The 12,347-nt window shown below is 50.8% G+C and overlaps 2 protein-coding genes across 2 annotated transcripts in view; one reads left to right on the forward strand and one right to left on the reverse strand.

The window, feature by feature from the left end:
• LOC1273655 (autophagy-related protein 16-1) overlaps positions 1–12,347 on the forward strand; it is a 248,291-nt gene that overhangs the window by 35,403 nt on the left and 200,541 nt on the right. The window lies entirely within an intron of this gene.
• Positions 1–12,347, reverse strand: part of LOC1273654 (uncharacterized) — an 88,395-nt gene that overhangs the window by 30,757 nt on the left and 45,291 nt on the right. The window lies entirely within an intron of this gene.

Genomic DNA, 12,347 nt, shown 5'->3' on the forward strand with positions numbered 1-12,347 from the left:
GCAGTCGGAGTGCCTGAAGCGTTGTCAGCAGCAGCAGCAGCAGCAGGAGAAGGCTGAGGAAAAGGCATCCGGCTGAGGACGAAAAGTCCACCGTTGCAAAACAAACTTCTCGCGGCTGTGCCTCCCTTTTTAAGACACGCTCGTCTCGCTTTGCAAAACCCGCAGTCAAGCACTTGTATTTGGTGTGTTCCATGTCCCCGGCTGGCTCGTTATGCCAACTTGTTGTCCCTTCTATCCTCCGAGCCGTGCACTGTTTGCCGCCCGTGTTCGGCTTGCCAGCCGGGCAAAATGTTGTTATTTTCCAATTTATCTCTTTTTGCCGGACCGAGCCGGAAAAGTGCACTCTCCTCTCCCGCGGAGCCGCCCCGACTGCATGCGCGGCACATGGTACGTGTTTTCCATCGCGATGGTACCGCGCGCTGTCCAGCGCTTCCAGCGCGCTCGTCGGGATCCGCACCGAAGTCCGCGGAAGTGAGCGCACTAGTGCAACAAGTTCATGTCGAGTGGAGGCGCGCGCGCGCGCCGTTGCGCGGTAGGTCCGACCATTCAAAAATCTATAACCAATAGTATAAATATGAATTCAAATCAGATATGCCAGCATCGAGCACCGTGCACGGGCGAGCCCGTAGCAAGCACGAAGGGAATGTTTGTGCGCGCGCTTCATGTTGTTTTTCCCATTCCCTTTTTTATTTCTGCCCCTTTTTTCCTGTTTGCTGTTAAGATACCATTATGCTTGGTGTATTTTGGAGCAAAACACACATCGGTGCACAAACTTCTCGAGCGATCGTCCAAATGAGATCTTCCTCCTTTTTCGTCCGGACATTCCAGCCCGGCGGAGTGGGCACGGGCAACACGTTGTCATACCCTTCCCCGACAAGGAAGGTGGTCGAACGTGAGGAAAATTCCACAGCTCCTGCCTGTGCGTCTGTGGTGTGCAGCGCGAGTGCCACAGGGGAATTGAGTTACTGCCCAGGACGCTCGTTCCGTTGGTTTCCGTTCCCGTACCTCCGGTCACTGCTCCGCGTGAGAGCAGTCCATAAAAGATGGCGAACATGGCCGTAGGAAAAACACATCCCTGGCTGCGCGTGTGTGGAGTTTTCCCCCCTTTTTCTTCCGCTTGCGTTTTGGCCACAATTATTCAATCTCGGGCCAGGGGGGTGGGCAGCGCGGCAGTTTGCGATTTGTTCTGTTCTGTGCGCCCCTTTTTTGGCGAAACCGTGCGGAATGTTTTCGAGATGCGGTTTGACGATGACAGCGCACAGCGAACCGCTTTTGATGGCTTGTTTGCCCCTTGCCCGTTTGGTGTTTTTAATTAGCGATCAGCGCCGTTCCGTTGATTTATTAGGCTGATTGGCGTTGCCACAAAGCCCGGCACAACCCGGACCGCTTGTTTTGAGGCTGCAGGCCAATCACAGGTACACCGTGCTTGTATTGCCGACAGTGTTGCCGCTAATTGATTGCTCAATTTTTGCCCTCATGCCAACATTCCGGGCGGACAGTTGACCATTGGTTTTGAGCGGTCTTTGGTTCGGTTGTGTCTTTTTTTTATTCTACAGTACACAGCGTGTTGCAGTGTACAGTTAGTTCCACCGTTCCTGTTGCAGAGCCATGGTCCAAAAACGGACCAGCTAACGACCATCTAATGGACACATCTCGTGTATGTGCGCACGCTCGCACAGAGGATGGTGGTGAGCTCTGCCTCGCGATGCATTAGGGGGCGGAAAGCAAATAGCCTTAGGACGTACGGACAGAACGCATTACATTGCGGAAGTGTATACGCTGCGCAATGTAATTGACGTAATTTCCACCAGTGCTTGGTGCTTCGTGCAAAAAAGTAAACATAAAACAAAAACATTGGAAGTAAAAGAAAAGGGAAAACCTTACTTTGAACCAACTAGAAGTTGGCAAAACATGCGGCGGATTGATGGGGGTGGTTTGGGGATTGTGCAGATATTGGGGGGGGGGGGGGGGAAAGGTACAGAGCGTGTACTACACCGCATTCTAAAGGCCTTTACATTTCCCGCCAGCACGTTTACAGTTCCCTGCACATAATGTTATCGCGTTTGCGCGCGCGCCCATTTGAAGGAAGAAATAAAACCGCCTCAACCGAACCGACCGAAAGCACGCTTAGGCTGGGTGCGCGATTATGAATGCAAATAATAATTTCACCCGCTTCGGGCGAAAGGAATAAGATTAGCGGCGATTGGCGTCGACTGCTTGAAGATATTCCGCCTCCGAAATGGGGTAAAAAAACCGGGGACCCTGACCCTGGGTAAGGACTTTACTGTTGGGCGCTTTTTTTGCGGTCTCTGTATACTACGGGGGGCTGTTGGCTGTTTTTTCCAGGTTTTTTTTTTTTGCACGGAAGGAATGTGTTTTGTGTCGAGCTCGTGCCTGAACTTTACGCCTTGCAGGCACCTGCGACCCAGATCGCACACGTTTGCTGCAATATCCGGTGCACTGTTGTCGTATCCTGCTGTGCCATCGGTATTGTCACTAACGTTGCCGTGTGGCAACAATGTTGCAGCGAAAAAAGGTACGCCACAGACCCGGTGCCGCAACGGAAGCCAACGAGCACAAGGTGTGGGTCACAAAAAAAAATGAAACGAAACAGTTTGTGCTAAGTGGTTTACAGCCCCGAAACGATACTGTTTAGTGTTTGGAGAAATCACGAAATGATAATGTGGAGTAAAGCTGGGCTCCGGCACCTTCGAGCGACAGGGTGAGCAGGGGTATTTAGGTAGTGTAACAAACGGCAAGGGTTTTTTTTTCCATCGGCCACGATATTCGTGATAGAATAAACATTTTCTCTCCGTCTATTTGTGATCCGTGCCGGGTAGAAGCGCTCTACCTTCGTTTGGCAGCACTGTTTGACTAATCGGTTTGACCTCACTTGAGCAGAGGTTATTTTATTTGCGCTTCTTGTGCCAGAGATTTGCACGAAGCACTCGAGGATATTTGAACTTTGATGAGATTTATAACACAGCGACATTCCTGATTCAATTTCCAATTGGTATGGTTTGGGAAAGTTGCAAAGCACCAGAAACTAGGAAATCCAATCAGAATCTCTTGTGCCGCTGTACAACACTATTATTCTCACAGAATTCGTTTGCCATGCCACAGAACCTGTATGCTTTCGAGCCAATCCCCCCAAATCCTTCCAGGCGGGGGCACTAGCGTAACTTGATTATGACGAGTGCTGTCAAAGCGCGAGCAGAACAACCGATTATGAAGCGTAATTTATAACCCTCAGGGATTCAACCGTGCTCGACGGTGGACCAATTTACAACTGTACCGTGCAAACGTGTTCCACCGTACCAGTGCTTCATGATTTATGATCCAGATATATGTGGTGCGGATCTGGGGCGGGGGGTTTCGTTCTAAGCACGGCAGTTAATGCTTTAATGCTTGACGGCGGACGGGTCACAGGCAAACGGGATGTGTGCGCTTCTGTGTTACTGCTTAATTACCAGCCGCTTTGCGTAAAGTGTTTGTCCTTTGATCCTGTGCGGGGTTTTGCGCGCAGCCAAATGTTCTTGTTGCACCACACACACATCATTAGCATAACGGCGCTCGTCTCAGTTTTTTAACGATCGCGCGCAAGTTGGCAAGCGAAAGTTCATTATTCTGGTGGCCCGTCTGATGACAGTGCGCGGGCAAATATGGAGCGGGAAGGGGCAAAAGCACAAGAGCAACAAATGCGTGAAGCTCTCTTTCGCTTGAGACATAAAGAACTTCCTGTCCGGAGGGGACAGGAGCTCAGGGCAGGTACGGAGCGGTCGTGCAAAAAAGAAGTAACTTAAATCAGCGGTCAAGCAAGGAGCCCGAACAGGAATGAACCTATTAGCGGGCACCACTACCACTACCACCATCACCACATTCCGGTGGTGCGCTTCTGGACTTTTGCTTTTCGTTTCTTGCGGTGTGTCGCTTTGCTCTGATGGCGTAGAATTCGTGCGCGCACCATAGTGATAGTGCTGATGAGGTTGATGGCTTTCGCTTGCTGGCTTCACCGTGACGTCGGCCGGTACACCAATGTCAAGGCTAATGACCTGCTGGTGCTGCTGCTGCTGCTGTGACGCTCAGACGCTCAGCCAACCATACGTCAACCGATCGGGTGTGCTGCTGTGGGCTATGTTTGCATTGCTTTGGCACGGCGGGACGTAGGGGTGTTATTTTTGAGTAGTTATTATTTTTAGTTTTATTAGCTTCCCTCTCCCCGCATTACCTTGCGATCGCGCGATGCTTCTTTCTGGTGCAAAAATGACCAACGAGTGTTGCAAACGGAGGTGCTTAGAGCGTTGGATATGGCATTCGCCTTTGGGGTAACAAGTAACCGGGTCGGTACAATAACAAGATCATTCTTGCACAGACATACGCCGGGATTATTTGGCGTCTTTGTTAGTTTGGGTTTAGAGTGGCAACCGAGAAGAACACACAAAAAAGGCATCGAAAGAATAACATCCCGCTGCTGCTTGTGGAAATCATAACAAACTGGTTTATTGAACTCGACCTTCCGTTCTTTATCTCCCACCTCCACCTGCTTGCTTGCGTGTCAAATGCCCGCGTTGCGAAGGGAAGGTCGAGCCGTTTGGCAGGAACGATATTTAATGAGTTATTATATAATCGTTAGATCGAGAGCTGTTATGTGTAACGCCACCAGCCGTTACACCGCACCTTGGATGGCTCATAGGTGAAGTGGTTCGAGCGAACGCCATAAACGAAACATTGCGAAATAGAGGTAAACAGCTAATGAGATAGCATCGTGCTCGAGTTAACAATACCGTAGCCTCACCGTGGCTTGGGTAGATCCGTTTCGAACTGCTGGCCGCCAAGTAGCAATGATGATACCAAGTGTCGATCAGAGAGGTGAGAGCGAGGTGTGTAACAGTGTTCGCACACTTGAGAAATTGAAGATCTACTATGAGGCTTTGGGAAGTAATAAAAGAACTTCTTTTTCCCTTTCCGAGTCAAGTGCGCTTGACTGTGAAAGCGAACCTTTGTGAGGAATAAGAATCCTCAGCAACGTTTTCACACACGCTACGATAGATTAGGGGGTATAGGTATCGGGCGGATAGTCTCATAAGCATAAGTGGGAACAGAATAATGCCTCTTCTGCGTTTGAAGATGTTGCGAATTCTAAAGCACCACCAGCCCGGACGGATCGAACCGCCGCGGCTCTCAGTAGAAAACCGATCCCATGCTATCGAGCCTGTGTTGATGGATGATGAACACATTTGATAACAAAATAATAGCAAATCGACCTTGACGATTGAGAGGGTTGAGGGTAGGATTGGGCGTGTATGGCTAAAGGGAGAATAGAATTTGACCTCCCACTGTTTGAAAATAAAAGTGAAGAGCTGCTATTGTCCCGGTGGCATGAGAGGGTTTTGTCGGTGGGGGCCTGTGTGAACTTTTTTTCGCCAAGTTCGTTGCACTCTCGCTCTCTTCTAGTGTTTGTGTTTGCAAACGTGTCCATTATTTTGGCATGTTGCCAAAAGTTTGCGTCATCCTCTGTGGTAAGCAGAATGCTTCCTTGGGCGCTCCAGCCACCTGGGAAGGGCCGATCGATCTACTGATGACCCCGATTGGTGCCGAAGAAGGAAACAAAGCGTACCGCTTGGCGGTTCCGCTGCTTTTATGATAACCTTTTTAAAACACACACACACACACTCACATGCGCGCTCCACCCAGGAACTTGTAACATGCGCCAAACAGAACGCGCTCTCGGGCGTGTTCTCGCATGTGTGCATGATGGGGTGGGGTGCGCTGTAGGGCGAAAAATATGTAACCCTTCACGTCCCGTTAGCCGGGATACTGCCCATCCCAATCCCCCTGTTCGCTTCTTCCCCACATGGCCGATAACTTTGTTGCGGGCGGGAATCGGCAGCCCGATTGGCCATCCACGATAAGCACTAATTCCCGTTGGTGGCGGCGGGCACGCGCACGCTTGGATTCCCTCAACCCGTTCGACCCCCCTTCTAAACCTGCTTATTGAAACATTCTCGATAGTAATCACGGCATGTGTAACGTATCCTTTGCCAGTGCGCTAATGGCACCAAGGGGGAGCTGGCGAGTGTCGGCGCTTCCGTCCGGACCTTGTGTCTTCAGCGTGTGTGTGTTTTGCTATGCATTAATGCTTGCTCATGAGCAGCACCCTCATCCTCCCGCAGCACCCATTTGGCGATGGCATTTTCTTCAACATCTGGCGTGCTGCGGTACAACAACAGTGAGCCTTCCCGCATGCTCTGACACAGGTCAGAACAACGGAGTGCGGCCCTAAAGGGTGCTAATGAATGCCATGTTCTAATTATTCTTCTCCCTGCGCTGCGCGCTGGTATGCTGATTACGTCCGGGAAGGTACGAAGCGATACGTGTAGGCCGCTGTTGGCTGCTGCTCCCGGAGTATCCCACCGACCCAGGTGTCGACGGATTATTTGATAGTAATTTCACAGCAATGAGCGTTACAACAGATTCGAGCGAATGGCGTCAGTGCAACAAATTTGCAATGGTTTCAGTGCGTATGTGTGTTTGACGCATTCTGTTGTGACGTCACACACGGGAGTAATCGCTTTTATTCGGTTGTCTTATCCTGCTGTTTGCGAGTTTGCGTGCGAAGCACGAGGATTTAGATAGAAACTGTTTGGAGAGCAACCTGCGCAAGGTATTAACGACCTGCGCGAGAAGTCATCAGGCAAATGCGGAAGCATAAGGTCGAGTAGAGTAGGAATGTGTGCACAATCGAAGGCGATAGGATGAATAATTAAACGACATCTTCAGTTGCGGATCTTTGTGATATTCAGCTTCCCTCGCACAGGTCTCGCATTCGGGCAGAGATCAGGAAAGTATGCTACCAATAACAAGCGACGAACTCGTGGCGTGGAGGGCAGAGAAAACCTGCTGGCCGGTCGGCCGGTGTCACAGTGCCGTCGAAGCAGTAGCAAAAAGCAGAATATGTAGGTAAGATTTTGAACGCCAAGATAAGTTCAAGCTACTCCAAGTCTCGGGGGATGCGAAACGGAAAGACGCGGAAACCGTTTAGCGCAGATGGCATGTTCTTCGCATTTCTGTCGCCCGTTTCACTCTCTGCGCCAATCGATTCGATGGCATTTGAAGCCAGGGGTTGGAGCACACTACTATCCCGTTCGAACTATCACCACCTTCTCATCCCGCAAACGGAACCGATTTTGGAGTTGGAGATTTTCACTAACCGATAGCCATTTGAATGAGGTTTTGCTGCGGCGAAGGGATGCTGCATGTTGTTATTCGCTTTGCTGATTGTGAATGATATGGGAAGAGGAGAGGACATCCCCCGTTTATCCCCCCTTCCTCTAAATGGTTAGCTATGGCCTAGCAACCCAGTGCGGAACGGCGCACAAGTAGTGCGACCAGCGACTTAGCGATGAATGAGACTACACCATGGGAATTAGAACACGGTAGCTATATGTTTGTTGTGGGTGATGAGCGGCTGATGCGATCAAGCTGGCGTACTGGAAGCAAACCAGCAGGGGACTGCAAATACTTTCATTAAATTTTGCCCAGCTCCCGCCGCTCCCGGGTCTGGAATTTGCCGATCCGAAGCGAAAAGAAAGTATCGGCGCAAGCTTCTCACACCTAATGCCTCGTTTTGCCAGAATGGGTTGTTAGTTAGTGGAAATCCGTTTCGACAGAGTAATTTATTTTCCCACATCCTCCTCTCCCTCCCTCCCCCCCCCCCCCAACGGTTGTGGTAGTTGTTGTTTGTTCTTTCTCCGGGTGAGGAAAGATGGCAAGCACACTCCAAGTGACGTGCGTGTAAATGCAGCCAAGATAACGCCGGCGAGCCTTTCCCTTTTCATGCGGTCCGGGTGAGAGCGAGGATTAGGCGAGGTGGAAAATTCCCGGCCTGCCCGTAAGGAGTACCTTGCCTGAGATGCCATCAATGCGGCGCGTGGTCGTGTGGTGGACCACAGACAATGTGCTAAAGATTCGATCAATAGGCCCCGGCACACATCTTCAAAGACGTTGCTGCTGCGTGGCTGCAGCGTTCGTGATTGACCATCGTAAAGTCCCGGGCTTGCTGTAAAAGTAGGTTTCGGTGTGGCAAAATGATTGATAAGAGCCATGCACAACTAGCTGCATTGTCCAGGCTTCATGGGTCATGAACAATGTGTGCAAGTTTACAATAAGAACAAGCGTGTACGCGCTGCGCTAAACGAAACGCTTGAAACAAATAGTGCTTTACTTTGTATTGCCATACATAAACTGCACCATGGAGCCGTTGTTTGCCTCAATCATTTATAACATCCATCATTAGGCCACGGGGACGGAGCGCTGCTAGGCGGTGGTGCTGTTTGCTGTCTGGCCCGCTTGAGACTAAATGCAAAAAAATGCTTCCCTGTCTCGGTCAGCAGTACTTCCACGACACTGACCGCGCGCAGATTGGCTTTGAATGAGCGGTAACGAGATGTCGTTTGCTTAAAGACGCGTTTGATGGTTTTGTGTCGGGACAGTTAGCGAGCGGCGAGTGCGCTATTTCTGCTGTCCAATTGTTGTGTGCGGCATACTGCTGCTATTCTTGCGGAACAGACACATTTTCGCATACACAAACCTGTGCTATGAGAGGTTCTCGCTGGTGACGAGCGGGACTTTGCCGCCGGGCCTGAACTAATTTATCACCAAATTGCGCACACTAAATGGGTTGTTGTAACTGTTAGAACGGGGTGCCGCCTAATGGGCTGGCTAAAAGTGGGTTAAGTACGACTGGTACGGAACCCGTTAAAATTGTGATCTGTCATCGGCCCGTTTGGAGCATCGACCGCCGGGGTTTGGGTCGTGAGAAGCAGCGACACGAAACTGCCGAAAATCGTACTTCCTTTCGTTTCGGTTCGTTGTGCGTAGAATAGTTGAACCCGTTTGTACCGCCACAGGAACGATGGTGTACATTGGTGTCGGGTACGGGCAAGTACGTGCCGCCAGTTCGGGCGGCAGCAGTCTTTGAAGTGGCCAGCGCAACGTTACTGTACCACCGATGTGTGTGTGTGTGTTGCGATTGTTAAAGAAGATGTTTGGGAGTTAATTAGCCATTCCTGGGCGACGAAGCCATTGGGGTTGAGTGTGACTGTGTGACCGGCTGTTGGTAGAACGTTCTTGGGAGAACCGTTCTGGCGAGTGTTTAGGTGCTCTCTCTCGTTTTCCCGCAGCCAGGAAGACGAAACTAAGGGCTAACCAGGCAAAGTAACGAATCGAATCAAAAGCCTTCACGCTAGGAAAGATTCACGCTTGTAGATCAAGTGCCAAACTGCGCTCGTGGACACTCTCTGTTTTTTTTGCCCGCCCCCTCCCCACAAACGGTGTGTATTTAATCACATTTTCCGGCATCGCTAGATCGCGGTTCGTGAGTGCGAGGGATTCAATTTCCCAAACAACCCGTACAGAAACACACACAGCACCTTTCGATGATGATTTCCCGTACGGTCATGTCCTGGCATACGAGTGGTGCGCTGAGGCAGCAGTAAGCCATTTGCTCGTTTGGCCACGATGGGACGTCCTCATCAAGACGACGTGGAGATGCAAATTCCTGCAAAGCCCTGAAATTGGCAGACAACAACAACAACAACAAAAAAGCACTAGTCGTGAGCTTTCCCGCTCGTCTCGCAGCGTAATGAACGCCGCCGCCTCCGCCAGGCGGGGGATACAGGCGTTGTGTGACGGTCAACACTTGATAAGGCGCTGTGAGGCGACCGCCCGACCCCAACTGGGGCCGTTCGTTCGATGGCCGATGGTGCAGCAGTAAACAGAGCATCGAGCGTACCTTTAATTAAGACCCTTTGACTTGAGATGTAGGCGACCCCGTGGAAAGAAATTCATCACGTTTCCGTTGCGCAGAGGTTCGACGGTGGCGCAGGGAAGTTCCTGACCCTTTCCGTAGCCCCGGTGCCACATTCAAATGCTTCTCACATGCTTCCCAGGGGCGATTGGAAGGGGCCCGCGAGGACAGTGGGCAGGCAAAGGGAGCGAAGGTGACGATGTGTTTGGCGTGCCGCGGCAATTTTCGCCCGACACACACACACACCGGGCGCAGCGCAAACATTTGGTGGAATTTATTGTTGCTGTCGTGCTTCGGGGTTGAAAATCGGTGGCGAAGGATCTTTTAATTTCGGTGCATGGCTGGAAATGAACGGGGGAAATCTCAAGGGAGAGCAAACGGTACCTAACACACGGAGGATTGGCTGGCGTTTTCTGCGGAATCGGGAAAAAGGGCAGCATTTGCCAGATGCAGCACCATCACTGATAAGTGAGCACAACAACCTGAGCTGACCGGCGGGGGGGCTTATGCGATTTCGATGGCTGATTGGCGGGCTAATGCACAGATTCCGAAGAAACATTACCAGCAGCCGGCACAAACAGTGCAGTATAGAAGGTATAGAAATTCCGGCGAAAACGCATTACGGCCAAGCATGTGGCATCTCGTCCACGCAGCGTATAATTATCTTTATTCATACTACGGCACGCCGGCCCTAGCCGGCCAGTAGCAAATGGGGGTCAGCGTTGTGTCTTTAGCGAGATAATTTGAATAGTTTTCATCGCCTATTTCCTCCCTTGCGAAGGGAACGATCGATCGTGCAAAATGGTTGTGTGTGCAATTTACCGGCCGTACCGGGGCGGAAAACGGCCATTAGAATATTTCAATAATCGAATCATTCCAATCTCGCGCAGCAATCATCCTTCTATTGCAGCCCCTCGGTCTAACGGACCCGGTTTGCAATCTGATGCGGATGCGTCGGTGCTACCAGCGTGCGCTATTAAATCGCCACGACACGCGGATCGTGTGCCAGCAGAACAAACGCATCCGTTCTTTCCGATCAAGATGGAGGATGCACATAGGTGTTTGTTCAATCTGTTGCTGCATCGACACCAGTGACCGATAAAGATGATGTCCGTTGCAGCGTTGCTGCGAATTAGCACCAGCTCCAGCAACCACAGCTCGATGGGGGAAGGAGCTTTAAATGGGTTGGAGATATTTTTCCATTATAATTTCAAATTACATTTACGGTACAGCTGCCACCGGATTGCAATCGACCACGATCGCCGCGTAACCTGAACCGCTCCTCTCCGCTCCCTGTCAGCCAAGCACAACAAAGTTCCTCTCTGTCGTCGTCGTCGTGGACGTTCTCGCTATCTTGCGGTCAGTAGGTTGTTCTGGTTGGAATTCTGGTCTTTATGCTACTCCACGCGATGGAGAAAAGGGTTGAAACAACGAACCTTCTTTTCATTCGTTTTTGTGATTCGTTTGCCAAAGGTGTGAACCCTCCGGGTTTGGCCCAGAAACGAAATCTTTCCCATGACCGTCGTCGTGAAAATGATTATGCAGATCAAATTGACAGCAACCGAAAAACGTGGCATCCGTAATGAAGAAATTGCTGCGACCTCGGGACCACACTTACCCAGATACCCATAGGGGAGTTTGTGAGTGTGTGTGTGTGTGTGAAAGGGACTTTGAGAGAGCACGATCGTGCATGAGTCGCATCGGGGTTGGGCGGTGTGTGCAGTATTGGGCAGCTCTCTTAGGCTGGAATGTGTGGCACCAACACACCAAGCCAAGATCCAAATTTGGTGATAGAAGTTTTCGTTTCGGGTTTCTCCAAATCCCCCATCATTGTGTGCTCTCCATCTCTCTCTCTCTCATTCACTCCTAAATTCCGTCAAAGCCCCCATACCCATCAAGGAATGAATTATTCATAATTTGCACCTACCGCGAGGCTTCGATTTTCATCCCTTTGTTGGGTTCCGCGCCCGAGCAGATGTGCATGAATACGAGAAAAAAAAGCACAGGGGAAATGCATCGTGCGCCCGCTGCTGCTGCTTCACCTCATTAGAATGTTCGGTTTTGCTCTCCTTCCCTGTGCTGAACTGGCGACGGTGGCGGTGGGTGAACAAATTATGAAACTTAGCACCTTAACCTTTGAGTGTGGTGTGTTCCCCAGTGCTCTGTTACAATTACGATCGGCGTGAAGGCGGTGCGGATTTGGGCCCAAGAAGAATGTGAACTACGGCGCAAATAACTGTAGTTTTGGGTGGTATTCGATGCCCTTTCGCTTCGGACCATACAAGCCATACAAGCGGCGGAGATGATTGGTCGTGTTGTGCTGTAAAAGTTCTTCCCTCCCTCCCGGGCCCCCTTTCCATCCAGTAGGGCTTTAGGGCTTCCCAAATGCGGGAAAAAAGCAGCGTGAAACATTGCACTCAAGATGGATGTGTTACGGTGTTCTGGAGCACCGAACAACGCTTCCCTTCAAAGGGTCTCATTGCGCTGCGCATCATTTCGTTCTTGGTCGTCTCATTAAAAAAGGCAGATCGGGCAGAGT

Source organism: Anopheles gambiae, chromosome 2, assembly GCF_943734735.2.
Source record: "Anopheles gambiae chromosome 2, idAnoGambNW_F1_1, whole genome shotgun sequence".
Taxonomy (NCBI): domain Eukaryota; kingdom Metazoa; phylum Arthropoda; class Insecta; order Diptera; family Culicidae; genus Anopheles; species Anopheles gambiae.